We start from the raw sequence: 17,257 nt of genomic DNA, 5'->3' as shown, positions 1-17,257 counted from the left end.
AGGTGGGCGGATCACCTGAGGTCAGGAGTTCAAGACCAGCCTGGCCAACATGGCAAAACCCCGTCTCTAGTAAAAATGCAAAAATTAGCTGGGCGTGGTGGCGGGCATCTGTAATCTCAGCTACTTGGGAGGCTGAGGCAGGAGAATCGCTTGAACCTGGGAGGCGGCGGATCATACCACTGCACTTCAGCCTGGGTGACGAGAGCAAAACTCTGTCTCAAAAAAAAAAAACAACAAAAAAAAGAGTCCTCCAGGGTTTCAAGATCACTGTCAGTGGTGAATGGTGTGAAAAATCTGTAATTATACCTTCTTGGAACTCCAGGGGCAGCTCTACCTCCCTCACTGTTTAAGGTTCCCTGTGTCAAGCTTTGGATCATGTCCTTGGAGGCAGGCCGGAGGGCGGATGAGGAGGGAGAGAACATGGTGTACCATCAGAGGCCAAGCCTGGGACCCCAGACGGTGGTCCCAGTGCGGAAGACAGAGCTGACTCCCTCTCTGCACCAGCGTCCCGCCTTCCAGAGAGGGTCCCCTCCCACCCATCTAGACTCAAGGATGGCAGTCTTGCCCGCCTCCCCCTTTCAGACGCATAGCAGCCCCTGCTATGGGCCAGGCAGTTCTTGTTTGGAAATGTTACTCAGGAAGCTGCAGACGCTGTCTTTTTTTTTTTTTTAAACCATGCCTCCTAGTTAGCCAGTTTCCTTTGGATAATATATTTCTGGGGTCCTTTCCTGCTATTCGAAACATGTCCCAGCATCCCAAACTTGAGTACGCAGACAGAGACTTCCCTGATATCCCTCCCTTTACATAGTTGGGAGAAATAGGGCCCAGGCCCAGTCCTCCTCGTCCCCCTTCCCACCTCGGTGTCTTGCTTCTATGGGGCTAATGAGGAAGGCAAGTGGGGAGAAGGCACTGGGGGCAGAAGGGACAGTGAATTTCCCTGAAGGAAGCCCAAAAGGAACTGGGAAATGAGATGAGGTGGGCATCTATCTCTATACGCAAGGGCAGGATGTTGTCCTGGCGGCTCTTTCACCCTCTGCCTTAGGGACCTCTGACATCTGGAGGCTGGGAGTGAGGAGAGTGTTTCCTGCTTTTGTTCCTGGAGACAAACTTTCTCCTGACATTCAGCATCTGTTCAGCCCAGGAGGCTCTGCAATATTTAATAGACCAAGCTCTGCAAGGAGGCACTTGATTCAACATTTGGAAGATCACAGCTGCAGCCAGCGTGGAATGGGGAGGAAGAAGAGGGAGACACCGGGGTCGCAGTGCGCAGCGTGCAACCCTCTGCACCTTCCGGCCCTCTCACCTCTTCACACGGCGTTTGCTCTTTCATTCACTCAGCAACAATTCTGTGCCCTTTATACGTGCTGGGCACTGCTCTAGGCACTGGAGACGATGAGGAGAAGACACTTCCCACCTTCATGGAGCTTATTTGCTGGTGGGGACCGCAGGTGATAAACAGACAAAGTGCCAAGTAATGATAAGGGAAGTGTGTGTGTGTGTGTGTGTGTGTGTGTGTGTGTGTTTTGTGTGCGCGCATGATTACATGCAGGGTAACTAGGGAAGGCTTCCTTGGGAAAGTTTTTTTTTTATATTTTAGCAGAGACCTGGATAAAGGGAGGAAGTACACCATATGGAACCTGGGGGAAGAGAATTCCAAGTGAAATGAGCAGCCAGTGGGGGTGGGAGCTGAGATGGGCCTGTGCTTGACACGTTTAAGGGGGAGCAGAGAAGCTGGTTAACTTGGGTGTCCTAAGGAAAGAGGAGAACAGGTGTAGTGGGTGGCTCACACCTGTAATCCCAGTACTTTGGGAGGCTGAGGTGGGAAGATTGCTTGAGCCCAGGAGTTCGATACCAGCCTGGGCAAAGGAAGTTAGGTCCGGGAGATCACCTGCCAGGGCCAGATGACAGAGGGCTCTTTACTGTCTTGGCCGGGTGACAGCGAGCCATCGGAGGGATGGAGAGCAGCATGTAGCATCGTCCAGTGTGTGCTTATGGGAATCACCTAGCTGCCACGTGTGACTCTCTTCCTGTGGGGGCAGCAGCTACAAGGTGAGCACCACTAGGAGATAATGCCTGGAAATATCCTTCTTAAATTCTCGAATGTAAATTCACTTTACAAGGTGCGTCATTGTGTCCCCTCTCTGGGGACAGCTGTGTGGTGTGGTGGAAAGACGAGGGCATGTGAAGACAGGGGAACAGTCCTGTGACCCTGGGCAAGTTGCTTCATTTTTCAATCCAGTCGCCCAATTTGTAAAATAGGGATTGTAACGTACCCCACGACAAGCCTGTTGCGGGAGTCAGGCAGGATGATGGGGGTGAAATTGCTTTGATGGTGTGAGGTGCTACATGCCAGGCTGTGACCTTTAATAACTACCGAGGGGGTGGGCTTGCTTTGTGCTGTGCCCACCCTCCCTTCACCCAGCCTTCACCTCTGTAAGTGGCCCTTCCGTTACAGTCTCTTCATTTGGACCAGCCAAGATGAGTTTTTTTTCTGCCAGGATCCTGGCTGATAACAACTCTAATGAATATTCATCCATTTCCATGTTTGGGCATCTGCTGAGGGCTTCTAACTCTAAATCCCACTGTTTTCTCTTCTTAAAGACCCAGACTGGCGTGTCGATTGCCTGTGGCTCTCGTGTTTCGGCACATTTGGGAGCAGAGGCAAGGACTCCTCTTTTCCAAAGTATCTTTTTTTTTTTTTTTTCCAGACAGGGTCTCAGTCTGTTACACAGGCTGGAGTGCAGTGGTGCAATCTCAGCTCACTGCAACCTTTGCCTCCTGGGCTCAAGTGATCCTCCCACCTCAGCCTCCCAAGTACCTGTGACTACAGGTGCGCGCCACCACGCCCAGCTAATTTTTGTAGAGATGGCTTCTCACTATGTTGCCCAGGCTGGTCTTGAGCTCCTGAGCTCCAGCAGTCCTCCCGCCTCTGCCTCCCAAAGTGCTGGGATTACAGGCATGAGCCATCACACCCGCCAGTTCAACTCTCTTAGATTCCACATAGGAGTGAGATCCTGCGGGATTTTCTCCCTGTGCCTGGCTTATTTCACTTAGCATAACGTCCTCCAGGTTTATCCAGGCCATGCAAATGAAGGATTTTCTTCTTTTTTAGGCTGAATACTATTCAGTTATGTTATATGCCATGTTTTCTTTATCTGCTTACCCACTGATGGACACTTAGGTTGTTTCATGTCTTGGCCATTGTGAGCAGTGCTACAATGCACCTGGGGGGTGGGTGAAGATGTCTCTTTGACACACTGATTTCATTTCCTTTGGGTAGATACCCAGCAGTGGGATTGCTGGATCGTATGGTAGTTTCATTTTTAATTTTTTGAGAATGTCCGTACAGTTTTCCATAACGACCGCGCTAATTCACATTCCCGCCAGCAGTATGCAAGGGCTGCCTCTCCTCCGCATCCTTGCCAGCACGTATCTTTCCTCTTTGATAACAGCCATTCTGACAGGTGCGAGTGGTGTCTCCTCCTTGTGGTTTTGATTTGCATTTCCCTGATGGTTAGTAATGGAGCATGTTTTCATGTGGCGATTGGTCTTGTATTCTTACAGCACGTGACAGTTTCAAAACATGGTCATATACATTCTCTCAAACATGTGAATGAATGTGGCCCTCACTACAGGGTGTTCAGATGGTTAATTTTATGTGTCAACTTGGCCGGGCCTCAGGGTGCCCAGCTGTTTGGTCAAACAATATTCTGGGTGTTTGTGTGAGGATGCGTTGGATGAGATTAACGTTTAAGTTGGTGGACTTGGAGTAAAGGAGATTGTCCTCTGGAATATGGGTGGGCTTCGGCCAATCAGCTGAAGGCCTAAATGCAGTAAAAGGCTGACCTCCCCTGAGCAAGAAGGAATTCTGCCAGCCTTTGGACTTGAACCACGATGTGGGCTCTTCCCTGGGTCTCCAGCCTGCTGGCCCACTCTACAAATTTTGGACTTGTCAGCCTCCATAATTGTGTAAGCCAATTCCTTAAAGCCTGGTTTCTCTCTCTCACTCTCTCTTTCTATATATATATATATATTCTATATCTATATCTATCTATGTAACTATATATCTGTATCTATCTATCTGTATTTTATTGACTCTGTCTGCAGAATCCTAACTAATACAGGTGGGTACTATCCCCATTTTACAGACAAAGATTAAATTGAGTCTCAGAAATGTGAGCTATGAATAAGATACTTCTTCATAGCTAGTGAAGAGAACCAAATCCAATGCTTCTAGACTTTCAACCTCGCAGGCTTTCCTTCACTGTCTGCTACCTTTGCTACCCCTCTGCTCTATAATCTTCAAGGATTTTTCACTGCTGAAGGCATCACGCCTGAACTCCTTTCCTTGGCATTTAGGTGCTGCACAGTATGGCTGCGTTTCCTCCTCTCCACTCAGGTATTTCTCCTCAGCGGCACCCCCCTCTGGCACCCACAAGGGAGAAGTAAAGATCTCCTAGTGGTGGCAGAGCCCATTATCCAACCTGGAGAGAAACAGATCATTCCGTAGGCTGACGCTATAATTAAAGGTTAAAGGTATAAATCTGCTGCGCAGATATGATGAAAAGAAAGCATCTCTTAGACTGGGTAGGACTTTAAATGTAAGCTCCAAGGTGCATGTCCCTGCAGCCTGGAGGGCTGGCGCGTAGGTTCCTGACAGGCGCCAGGGGCCTCTGGTAACGGGGGTGCCCATGTGGCCACTCGCCAGGGCTGCACTGTCTGGTATGGTAGCCACTAGCATATCTGGTTCTTTACTTTTTTTTTTTTTGAGACGGAGTCTTGCTCTGTAGCCCAGGTTGAAGCGTAGTGGCGTGATCTTGGCTGCAATCTCCACCTCGTGGGTTCAAGCAATTCTCCTGCCTCAGCCTCCCAAGTAGCTGGGATTACAGGCACATGACACCACCCCTTTTTGTATTTTTAGTAGAGACGGGCTTTCACTATGTTGGCCAGGCTGGTCTTGAACTCGTAACCTCAGGTGATTCACCCGCCTCAGCCTCTCAAAGTGCTGGGATTACAGGCATGAGCCACCATGTCTGGCCTTTTACATTTAAATTAATGACGATGAAATAGAATTCGAACCTCAGTTCCTCAGGCACATTGGCCATGTTGTAAGTGCTGAGAAGCCCCCTCTGCTTGGCTAGTGGCTGCCATATTGAATGTCTCCATCACTGCAGAAAGTCAAACTGCAAAGCATTGAAGTAGAGAGACCAGTCCCAAGTATGGATCCCAAAGCCCTTGGTCACAGCTGGTTAGTGACAGAGCGAGGACTATGACAGAGAAGGCTGGGGCGAGAGGAGGCTGAGAGCCACAGACCCTTCCAGAAGGACAAAGGAAGCGTCCTCGTGGTTCATGGTGATTGTCTCTGCAATGCCTGGGGGCCAGAGAGAGTAGCCCCCGCCTCAGCTGGGAGGTGCCACCCAGGCCACGGCTCCAGCAACCTGGGCTGCAGGCAGAAGTTTGGCTCTGCCCCCACTCTCCCGGAGCCCCACCCCAGGAAGGCACAGTGGCAACACCACACTAAAGCTACGACTTCAGTCTGAGGTTCAGGTGAGCCCCTGGTCCAAGCTTCCAAGTGGTTTCAGCAAATATATTAGATATGCTTGATCAAAATGTGTAGATCAAATGAAAATACACGATACTAGAAAGTTTGACTACAATCTACACTGCAGTTTATATTATTGTAGTCTATCGCTTCTGTGCAAATAAGTTATAACATAATAAAGCTTGCTTAACTTGAAGAAAAAATGAAAGACCTATGGATTTGACACAATTTTTAAAAATTTTATTATTATTATACTTTAAGTTTTAGGGTACATGTGCACAAGGTGCAGGTTTGTTACATATGTATACATGTGCCATGTTGGGGTGCTGCACCCATTAACTCGTCATTTACATTAGGTATATCTCCTAATGCTATCCCTCCCCTCTCCCCCAACCCCACGACAGGCCCCGGTGTGTGATGTTCCCCTTCCTGTGTCCAAGTGTTCTCATTGTTCAATTCCCACCTATGAGTGAGAACACACGGTGTTTGGTTTTCTGTCCTTGCGATAGTTTGCTCAGAATGATGGTTTCCAGTTTCATCCATGTCCCTGGGATTTGATACGATTTTATTGAACAGAAGTCTTAGATTCTGAGGACATGGAAATTCCAGCAGCCAGCAGGGCCATTTGTACCCGCAGAAAGAGATGCACTGTGTTAGGAGAAAACAGTTGTCTGCATTTTCTGTTTTTTTGCATTTCTGTCTCATATTTTAAGAATTCCCTTTGAATAATTTCAACCTTGTATCAACTGATCTAAGAAAAACAAATGTTCACACTTTGCAGAGACAGTTTAGTGATCAGATTAACATCTCTAAACGGGGGAGAGGGTGACAGTGGTCCTTCTGACTCCGAATGAGCTAGGGCAAGGCTGAGGCAGACTGTGATACCAGCTGGGATTGACACCTGGTGATCCTTTCCTGCCTGGGGTGTTCCCTTCCAGAGAGCATCACAAAGGTGTGGCCTCAGGGCAAGGCTGAGGCAGATTGTGATACCAGCTGGGATTGACACCTGGTGATCCTTTCCTGTCTGGGGTGTTCCCTTCCAGAGAGCATCACCAAGGTGTGGCCTCAGGCAAAATTGTGAAACAAAAATCTTTGTCTCCAGGACTTCCTTCCCCTCCTTCTTCCTAGATACCCTATTCTGGCTTTTTCTCCTCAGGTATTTGATCTACTAGGGTGATAAAATGGCAGTGCGGAAATACTAATGTTTTACTCCTCCCAGGTTGCATATGAATAATAACATTTACATTTTTAACACAAAGCTCTGGAGACAGTGCCAGAATCAAAGGCAGGAGCAGATATCTCCAGTCTCAGCAAGTGGGTGTCTACCTGCGTGCCAGCCGGGCCAGCTCACTGCCATTTCTGAATGCATTTTCTTTTCTTTCTTTTTTCAAATTTCTAATTTTTATTTTAAGTTCAGGGGTACACGTGCAGGATGCGCAGGTTTGTTACGCGGGTAAAGGTGTGCCATGGAGGTTTGCAGCAGAGACCATCGAATCACCCAGGGATGAAGCCCAGCATGCATTGGCTATTCTTCCTGATATGCTCCCTCCCCCGACCCCATTGACCTCCGACAGGCCCCGGTGTGTGTTGGCCCCCATGAGTCCGTGCGTTCTCCGAGTGCATTCTCTTCCCACAGCATTGGTTGTCTTGCTCAAGCCCACTGCTCTCCGCAGACAGCCCGTGAAGCTGGTTTCCAGATGTACCATCAAATTCGAGATTCGCCAAGAAGCCCCAGAGGCTTGACCGACCTGAAGTCCCACGGAGTCAGCAAGGAGATATTTGGGATCAAGTTGAAGGTCAGGCAGTTTTTGAAACACTCTCCTTAAGACCAAGTCCTGGTCCAGGGTGGGTCCGTCCTTCTGAACCTGAGTGGGTCTGCGCGTGAGACAAGGTAGGATTCTGGAAGCCTAAATCGCAGGTGGTCTGGAGAGGGTGGGGGCTGTGGGGAACGTTCCCACGTGCAATGGCTGCTTCCTATGCTGACGGTCACACCTGATGACGTGCTCAGGGTGGCAGGGGTTGGGCAGAGGGGCCCGGCGTGGGGCTAGCCGCAGAGCCCTGCTGGGGGGCTGCACACTGTCAGACTTCTAGATTCTGGAGACAGGATGTGGTGGGTGGGGTGGGGTCAGGGGAGGGTTGGGAGCTGACAGGGCAAGGGCCCTGGGATGTGTCTCTGATTAAGCAGGCTGGAGGTTGAGAGGGCCCCGCACCCCTGTGGACTGAGGCAGCAGCCTGGTCATAGGAATAACGTCTTGGTGGCTGTGTTGGTGCCCAGCGCTTTCCCCTAGGAATGCCAAAGGCCAACGGGGCTTTTGCCAAACAAATTCCAGAGACACCTCTCCCCGTAGTGGGAAGAGCTTGTTCTACCTCGCATCTTTCAGTGCCCAGCATAGCATCTGGCACATTGCAGGCTCCAAACATAGGTCTAATAAACACTGACGGAACTCCTACCGTGTTCTGGGAATACAGGGGTGAGCAGCCTACAGCTCTTGTCCTTGTGGGGTACACACTCTGGTGGGGGTAGAGAGACAACAGGGAGCGGAAGCAGAGCACACTGCCCTTCCACGGGGGAACGAGAAGGAAAGGCAGGTGGAGTAAAGAGTGTCTCGGGGCGGGGGGACCACCTTGGACCGAGTGATCAAGAAAGACCTCTCTCAGTTGGTGCTGTCACAGCTGAGACCGGGCGGACAAGAAGGAACCAACCATTCAACCCTTGGCAGTGGGCAGGGGAGATTGCTCCAAGAGAAAAGACTGCCGGTGTGAAATATTTAGGCAGCAACCAGCTTGGTATGTTTAAGAAACAGAAAAGGAAGCCAGGGCTGCTTGTGTGGCTCTTGTGGCTGCCAGAGTAGAGGACAGGGACTTGGAAAGGTGGACAAGGACTTGGAAAGGTTGGCAGAGCCTCCATCCAGAATGTCCGAAAGGACAAGTATGGGTTTTAGGTGACCTTTGGTGTCTCGTACCCTCAACCCCAAATGTTAGCAGTGTCTACTCTCCTAAATCATCTGACAACCCCCAAATCCCCCAACACATTTCCATTTGACACACAGCCTGATGAAGACTACTGGAAGATCGCTGTATTGGGTTTTCCAGAGAAACAGAAGCAACAGCACGGGTGAGTGTGTGTGTGTGTGTGTGTGTGTGTGTCTGTGTGTCTGTGTGTTATTGGCTCATGCAATTACGGAGGCTGACAAGTCTCAAGATCTGCAGTCAGCAAGCTACAGACCCAGAAGAGCTGACGGTATAGTTCCCATCCGAAGGCCAGCAGGCTTGAGACCCAGGAGAGCCAGCATTTCTGTTCAAGTCTGAAGGCAGAGACAAGCTGCCGTCCCAGTTTGAAGGCAGTCAGGCAGGAGGAATTCTCTCTTCCTCGAGGGAGGGTCAAACTTCTCGTTCTATTTAGGTCTTCAGTGGGTTGGATGAGGCCCACCACACTGGGAAGGGCCATCTGCTTTACTCAGTCTGCAGATTCAATTGCTCATCTCATCCAGAGACACGTTACAGGCAAACAGAACAGTGCTTGGCCAAATATCTGGGCCCGTGTGGCCCACACAAGTTGACAGGTAAAATTACCCACCACAATTATGAGGTGTCTTCCTGTGGCCTCAGCTTGCCGGGCTGAGCTATGAGTGACTCCTGCAGAATCTAGCTGGGGATGGAGGAGGTGTCCCTAGGTATGAAGTGTTTGCACAGCCCAGCTAGAAGGTGATCAGCTTTGGGACAGGTCGTAATATAGCAATCGGAATAATAAGAAATCTATCTTGGAATCTTATAGGGCTTTGGGATTTGCAAAGCACTTCCACACCCATGACCTGGTTTTCCCTTCCCAGCAGTCCTGTGCCTTATTACTGCCATTCTACAGAAGAGAGGGCAGGTGTGAAAGGGGTAAGAGTTTCGCCAAGGTTACATGCGAAGCCAGACGCAGTCAGCTTTCCCCAGGTGCTGGGGAGCTTGGGTGGGAGGAACAGTACAGCTGCAGAGTGTGAGCAGAACCGCAGCGGGCAAGGGGGCAGCCTAGTGTGTGCCACAGGCAGGAGAGAGCCAAGGACACAGCGTGCTGCCGCCTGGCCACAGTGACAAGCAGGGCTGTCACTTAGGCGTGGAGACGGCTGTGGCTGACGGAGCCTGCTGGCAGTGGCAGCTGAGGTCAGAAACCCAGGGCTAGCAGGGATGCAGCCAGACGGTGGGTGAGGAGCAGCCAAATCTGTCACTGAGTCAAGGGCAGGCCTGATGCCTTGGGGAGGAGGCCAGAGAAGCTAGCTGGTGGCAGCCCTGGCTCTGCGGCCCTGTCCTAGAGGCCTGCACTGAGTGCCTGCCCCGGGGGGACGCTGCTCCTGGGCCTTTCCTTACTGACCGTGAAGGGACAGAGAAGGCGGGTGAGCTCAGGACTGCTTCTTTGGCCGATGCATCTTTTGGCCGTCCATCGGCCAGGGTCTGGGTGGTTGCATCCTGGAAGTCCGTGCATGGGAGACCCTCGATGCAGATGTGTGGAGGGAAGACACCAGAAAACCCTACAGGCGGGCATGTGCCTGGTGCCCGGTGGAGAGTATGGGAAGGAGAAGATGCCGACAGACACCAGTTGCCACCTTGGGGGTGGGTGAGCAGGGCCAGAGGCAGAGAGCACTGTGGACTGAGGGACCATGAGGGCCCCCGAGGAGTGGGGAGAGGAGAGCAGGCCTGGGGGAGACTCCGGTAAATAGAGAAGAAGGGCCAGAGGGAAAAGAGGGCGAGTGGAGGAGGGGCTCACTCGGCAGGAGAGCTGGGCAGCGTGAACCCAGCAGGGGCTGGGTAAGGGAGGTGAGATGAGGCCACAGCCATGGAGCGGGAGAAGGGGAAAGGTGAGTGCAGGAGTCCTGAGCGGCTGGCGAAGTTCCACCCAGTGAAACACAGTCACGTGGAGAATAAGGGGTTCGGGAAACGGTGGAAACAATGGGCCTCTCCCCTGCCTTATGTGGAGGCACAGGCTCCAGTGTCTGACCTGGGTGGGGACAGGGTTCCACTGGACCTGTGTCTCATGGTGCTGAACCCACAGGTGCCCAGAGCCCAGGTGCTGGCGAGAGGGCTCCTCCCTCCGTGGTGTCCTGTGCCCCAGACCCTGAAGCTCCCTTACTCCTGCCCTCCAGTCCTCTTTGCTGACCCTCACATCTTCCTGATCCTCTGCCCACACGTGGGCACCCTCCCCTCCTTGCCAGTTTTGCTGACACCAGCTGCTTAGGGCCCCCTCCCTGGGGCTGTCACTCTACCAGCTGTTCTGGTTTACCTGAGACCTTTGAGCAAGAAACAGGCGGTTTTCCTCCTTCACAGTGCCTCAGTGCCCGTATTGGCTCACAACTGACCCCCGGCCCTTGGGGGAGGTTTTTATTTTTTTCACTGCCGGAGAAATGCTTTCCTTTTAAATACCTAGAAGGACAAGCCTGCAGGAAATCTCAAGAGTATACAATAACTGACTCACGATGACATTTCATTCTGTGGAAGCTCATGCTTAGAAATTGGAAGGCCTACCAAACCTTTGAAAGAAAGAACAGAAAGGAAAAAATATGTAACCAATACACATCTATATACACACAAATAAATATATGTTTCCTTTATATATGTATGTGTGTGCGTGCATGTATTTTTTTTACATATACATATACACACATATATATTCTAGGGTTCTACATGAACTTCAACATCAAATATTTCAAGTAACTTTCAGCAAGAAACAAAATCTTTTTCTTGAAAGAGGAAGTTAGGAATTGGAAGAGGACAAAGGAGATACACAGATTGTTTTAGAGTAACGTGTTCTTTCCCCCACCCAGCTTTATTGAAGTGTAATTGGCAAATAAAAATGATATCTACTTAAGCTGCACGGCATGATGCTTTGACAGTGTGTGCGTTGTGCAATGATCACCACAGTCGAGCTGAGGAACATACGCATCACCGTCATCCCCTCTGGAGAGTTTTGACCAAGATACTACACATAAAGGTGTCCAGACGCTTCCCCACGGCCCCAGTGACTACTCACTCTTCCTCCTATAGACAGGGAGACGGAGGCTCAGACCCAGGGGAGACCGGTTGGGTCAGTTCAGCAGAGACTTCGTCCCCAGATTATTCTTGGGGTTTTAAATATTAGGGGTGTGTGAGTGTATCAGTCAGAGCGCTTCAGAGAAATAAACCAACAGGCTATGTGTATGTGTACGTTTATTTGCATGTATATGGAGATTTATTATGATCTCACATTTGTTATGAGCCTCACTTTACTCTGCAGGCTGAGGAGCCCCACCCTGTGCTGTCTGCAAGGTGGGGACGAGAAAGGCCCGTGGTGTAATCCCAGTTTGAATGCAAAGGGCTGTAGACCAGAAGGAGCCAGGGAAGAGGCAAGGAGACGTCCCAAGCCGGCAGGCAGGAAGGACGAACCCCCTCTGCTGCCCTCACGTTCGACCCAGGCCCTCAATGAACTGGATGAGGCCCCCTACATTGGAGGGCAGTCTACTGCGTCCACTGATTCAAATGCGAATCCCATCCAGAAATACCCTCATAGGCACCCCCAGCAATAATGTTGAGTGTGGACACAGCCCTCCCTCACCTGCGCTGGGAGCGGGGCTGCAGTCCTGCCTTGCTCCCCAAATGAAACCTCCCAGCCTCGAGAGGACTTAGCTACCGGCCCACTCAGAAGGACCTGCGGCTGGGCTGGGCAGAGCAGTGTGGTGGCGGCAGGTCTGCCTGGCCAGGGTTGCAGAGCAAGGATGGTCACCCCGGCCCTCGGCTCACTTGCTGGGTCTTAGGTGTGAGGAGAGAGGTCTTAGCTGCCTGTTGGTGGTGACCACGGCCATTCTGCAAAGCAGGAGGGTCAATCAAACACACCATTCATCAGGGGGTCCTTATGGGCATTTCTCCGGATTCTAATGCTCAGTTTTTATTTTCTAAATAGACATTTACTACTCGTCCCTCTCTGTTGTTTCTGTGGTAAAAGTGGGATTGTTAACTTGAAGTCCGTCTGAGCTCAGATAAGCTCGTAAGTAGCAGAGGTAGTCACTCGGAAGGGGCTCACAGACTGCCCCGCTCTGCTCATTTCACACCTGGTCCCATTTTAGCAAATCTCAAAGTGGAACAGGTGCGATTGTATTCTGTCTTCTAAGGTAACATCAATTACATAGCAGACATTTTTCAAAGGATCCAAGTCATCTTTTACTATACTCTTTCCTTTAAAGGTGATGTTTCTCTCTCTCTGCAGGGCAGGGAAATTAAACCAGTAGCCTGGAGTTTCCCCCAACTTCCAAGCGTTGTTCAGTGCTTCAGGTTGATGTAGACCTTGTGAAGTGCCTTCCCAGGATGGAGAAGAGCTGGTTCCCAGCTCCACGGAGATCACACCAGGAGGTTGTAGAGCACCCGCGGCGCCCCCTGCTAAAGGTCATTTGGTCCCTGCGGTTACCACCAATATTCTACTGTCTGCCGAGAGCAAGGCATTAGGCTAGGTGTGAAGCCTCCTTCCACCTCTGTGGCTGGCAGACATCCTCATTCTATTTTGCTCCCTGCCTCCCCAATCTCAGAAATCCTGACCTGCGGAAAAGACGAAACCTCTCCCAGCCCTCTCTTCAGCATCTCCACTCCTGGTGATTCAGAAAGAGCCGGGACAGACCACCCAGTCCCATCTCCTGCTTCTGGGCTGCACAGACAACGACAGAGCAAGCTCCCCTTGGTCTCATCTACTCACTGGCTTGCTCTCCCCTGCACATTAACAGCCAGCAAGAGAGGAAAGAAACTCTGGAAAGAACCCAAAGTGGCCATTAGATGATTGTTATTATGTTGGTGCCTGTTGCAATGATATAAATCTGGGGTCTTAATAAAATCCAACATTTTCCAATTAGCTGTTGCTTAATTTGCATCATGAATATTCAGCGTCCTCATGCCCTTTTGAATGCCCCCCCCACCCAGCCTCTCCCGATGAGGCTGCTCTGTCAATGCATTGGTGACAGACTTTGGGGTGGGAGTGGAGACCCATGGAGCTCAGACTCCTCTCATCTTGCCTGGCCTCCTTGGAGGCTGGGATGGACTTAGGCCTGAGGCCAAACTTCTCACGACTGCCCCTCCCTATCCAGGGGCCGGAGGGCTTGGCGGTTGGATCGTCTCATCTGAGATGCAGGATGCACAGATGCATGGCGGATTTTCTGCACGTGCTGCAGAGGCTATGAGGATGATTGCTTCTGGAAAGGCCCACCCTGAGCACTAGAATGTGGAACTCTTTCCACAGACTATGGGAGCAACTAGAAGTCTAGTGGTTTCCTCCCTCCCTTCTTCCTTCCTGCCTTCCTGCCTTCCTCCCTTCCTTTTTTCCTCTTCTTCCTTTTTGAAAAAAGAAATTAGCAATAGAACCCTTCCTTCAAAGACATCTTCCCCGGAGCCTCAGTAGCTATAATAGGTGGAAACAGCACAGTTCTAGCTCATCTGCAATTAAGGGTGCAAAACACTCTGCTTTTCTACCCTATCCTCGCATCAGGTCACCTCTGGGACACCTTCTGCAAACCTAAGGAATACAGTTTTAAAAACATTGATGCTAGTCCTTCCCTCCCACCCCCCAGGAAAGAAAATGAAGGGCCAGGGAGGGGAGGTAAATCGCCCAAGATGGACAAGCTCATTAGAAGCAGAAGCCTCCCCACCTGGGGCATTTCCCAGGCCACTAAATGGGGAGGCCAGACAGAAATGCAAGCTCCGGGCTCCCAGCCAGAGGGAAGGGGAAGACTCCCCGTTGTACAAACACCCATTTTGCTTCCCTCTCTCCACTTCCGATTGAGGGAGGGGAGGAGAGGAAAATGTTCATTCTTTGCCCTCCAAGCCTTTTTCCTGGCCTCCTCTCACCCTACCAAGTGTTGACTATGTTGCACTGGCTATAATTTGGGCTTAGCTTGGAGGTAATTTCCTGGTGGTGCCTGCAGCTTCGTAATGCAGGCTGTCAAAATGATGTAGAATTGTGCTCTGCCAGCTGCCCGGGTGACTTTATTCAGATACATCTAATGTGACAATTTTGTCAAAGCCTGTTTTACAGAGCTGTTTTGACTGGATGTGAATGTGGCCTTCCTCATCAGCTGATGCTGCAGCTGATCCCCCCACACCAGGAATGAGGGGATGATAATCTTTCAGTAGGTAAATATTTCTGGCCTTGTCTCCCTTGTGTTGGGGTGACCTGGCCCACCACAGGGGTGGGCGGTGGGACAGTAGGCTGAGCCCGGCCACCCTGCCCTGCGCTGGCTGTGATGACAGCACCAGGGAGCCAGTCAGGCCCTTAGGCTCAAAAGCTGAGTGGAGAAGAGCAAGCTGCAAGCGGAGGGTGTGCGTGCGGAAGGAGGTGCAGGAGTTTGTGCTAATGAGGGTGAGCTGTGGGACCTCAGAGAAGCTACAGCAAAGGCACAGTCAGGAGAGGCTGTGTGCTGGGAGGTGCAGTGAGTGAGGGAATCTGGACTCTTGGGCTGAGAGGCCCCTGTGCTTGGGCTGAGGCTCCTCCTGATAGCAAGCCTGGGAAGGAAGAGCAAGAATGGGTTCTGGGCTGACAGATGCAGGCCAGAATCCCCGACAGCTCCCTGTCTTGGGCAAATCACCCAGCTCACTGAGCCCCATTGTTTCATCTGAGAATATTGATCCTTGTAGGGCAGCTGTGGGAATTAAACATGATATCGTAAGAGTGGCAGGTGCCCCCGACCATCTTGCCCTGGATTCTGGGCAGGAAGGGCTGGAAGCCAGACGGTGAGATATACGTGGAGGTAGACGACACAGTCTCTCTGGCAGCTTCTTACGCCCCTCATACTCCATGGACTGTTTATAAATGCCCTTGCGAGATTTTTAAGCTCTGTGTGGGTGGGAGTTGGGAATTTATTATTTCATATATATTGCAAGGGCCTCACATATTTCTGCATATTCCTGTAGAATCCTTGGCACCTGATTTAGCATGAGAAAGTTCTCATGTTTGGTGTTTAATCAAGGTTTTTATTTTTGCAATTTAAACCAATTTCTCTAACCATTGGATTTTGCTTCAGAGGGAAGCAGAAAATGCAGGACTAGATCCCTACTCTTTGAGGGCCTGTACACACCAGGCCTCTCAGGTGTGGTGCCATATCACCTCCTTGAACTGAGGTGCGGTAGGGGTGAGCCAGCAAGCTCAGATGTGAGCCCACCTCTTCTACCGCCAAGGCCCAGGTCTGTCCGTCACATCACTGCTGCTATGAAGGTGTCACGTGTGCGAAGCCATCACAGTTTTGGCACTGACAGACTAGCAGCTGACATTCTGTACCTGGTCCTGAGAGGTGTGGAGGTGGGGCTGGCTGTGGTTGAGGGGTCTCCAAATTGTCTGCAGGCTGCGTGTGCTCAGGCACTCAGGGGGTTGGGACTCTCCTTGCCTGGCTTTCGGACTTCCCACCTCATTTGCATCTCAGAATGTCACCTCTTTTCTTCATGCCGCTGGTTATTATGTTTATTTTTAACTGGCTTGTGATTGAGATGAATCAGAGCTGTCTCCGTCAGCTGCAGATGCACCTAATTGGGGCGTTGGAGGTTTGGGCCTCTCTGTCCTCTTTGGGGGTCCTCCCTGTTTATGATAGTTGGAAGGCTGGGACACATCTGACTTCCTATCTCGCTCCTGGAACCTGCTGATGGCGCCACGAGAGATTCTTTGAGCCTGTCTGAATACCCGTTTCTCCGGCCCCTGCTTCCTTTGCACCCCTGGGAACATCTGTGCTGCCGAAGGCACTTTATTTGTCTTCATAAGACAAGAGTTAAAAATAAAAATCAATAACGACCAGATTACCAAGGGAAGATTAATTCCACTTTTGTAAATGCTAATGAGATTTGGAACGCCAGCCAGTGGAAGGAGCGTGGATTAGTGCCCTTCTGCTGCTTCTAGAAGGGCTTGATGGGATCCCCTGTGGGGGACCCGCACCCCTATCCCCTTAGCCCCTTGAGGCTGTGCCCCAGGACTAAGGCTGTGCCTGAGCCCTGGTATCTCCTCCATGGCCTCCTCAGCAGCTCAAGCTGCTGCTGGCAGAGTTTGGCCAGAATGCCAACTACCTGGGAGGAGAATGAAGTCACCGAGTCAGGGCCTGGAGTCCTTGGCTGTGAGGCTGCAAGAGCACCGCAGTTCCCGAAGGGCTGGGGAAGCCTGTGGCGGGCTCTCCGCGGCGCATCTGCCTGAGCCAGCTTCAGGGACCTCTCCCGGGCATGGCTACCGAGAGCCGAGTCAGAGGCAGCAGTCCTGGGTGCTCTGAGATGTCGCAGCCAAAGGCACTGGGGCAGCACTGGGCGGCCGAGGGCCTGGGCTTGGAGAAGCACATTCTGCCCCCAGCTGCACCTTAGTTAGTTGGCTTTGCTCCGGCCAAGTCTGCCCAGCCTTTCCCTTCCAGTGCTTCCCCTGCCGGGCAGCCTTCCCTTCCGCGGCGCGCCAGGAGGCGAACACCCTTCGTCTTTGCACGAAGGTCCCCTTTTCAAAGGGGCCTCTCTGGCCGCCGCCCCCGCCGTTCCTAACCAGGGCCTCCTGCCCGCACTTCTGACTCCTCTCCCACTTCTCTGTCTTCCCCGTAGCACTCCCCCCTTGACACACCACAACACTCAGTGTGTGCATCCTTCACCACCCCTCTCCTCCCGCCAGAACGGAAGCGCCACGAGGACAAGAACTGCAGCCTGCTTTGCTCACACGTGCATCCCAGTCCTGTAAAGTGAAAACACGGAGGACACTCAATCCATTCTTAC

General features: G+C 51.5%; 1 long non-coding RNA gene across 1 annotated transcript; it reads left to right on the top strand.

The window, feature by feature from the left end:
* Positions 1-6,179: 6,179 nt before the first annotated feature.
* Positions 6,180-13,380, top strand: LOC117975080 (uncharacterized). Its single transcript, XR_004665331.3, has 3 exons — positions 6,180-7,433; positions 8,593-8,657; positions 12,759-13,380. It is a non-coding gene; the product is annotated as an uncharacterized LOC117975080 (long non-coding RNA).
* Positions 13,381-17,257: the final 3,877 nt, after the last annotated feature.

This window comes from Pan paniscus, chromosome 9 (assembly GCF_029289425.2).
Source record: "Pan paniscus chromosome 9, NHGRI_mPanPan1-v2.0_pri, whole genome shotgun sequence".
Lineage (NCBI taxonomy): Eukaryota > Metazoa > Chordata > Mammalia > Primates > Hominidae > Pan > Pan paniscus.
This window is presented reverse-complemented; position numbering and strand designations above follow the sequence as displayed.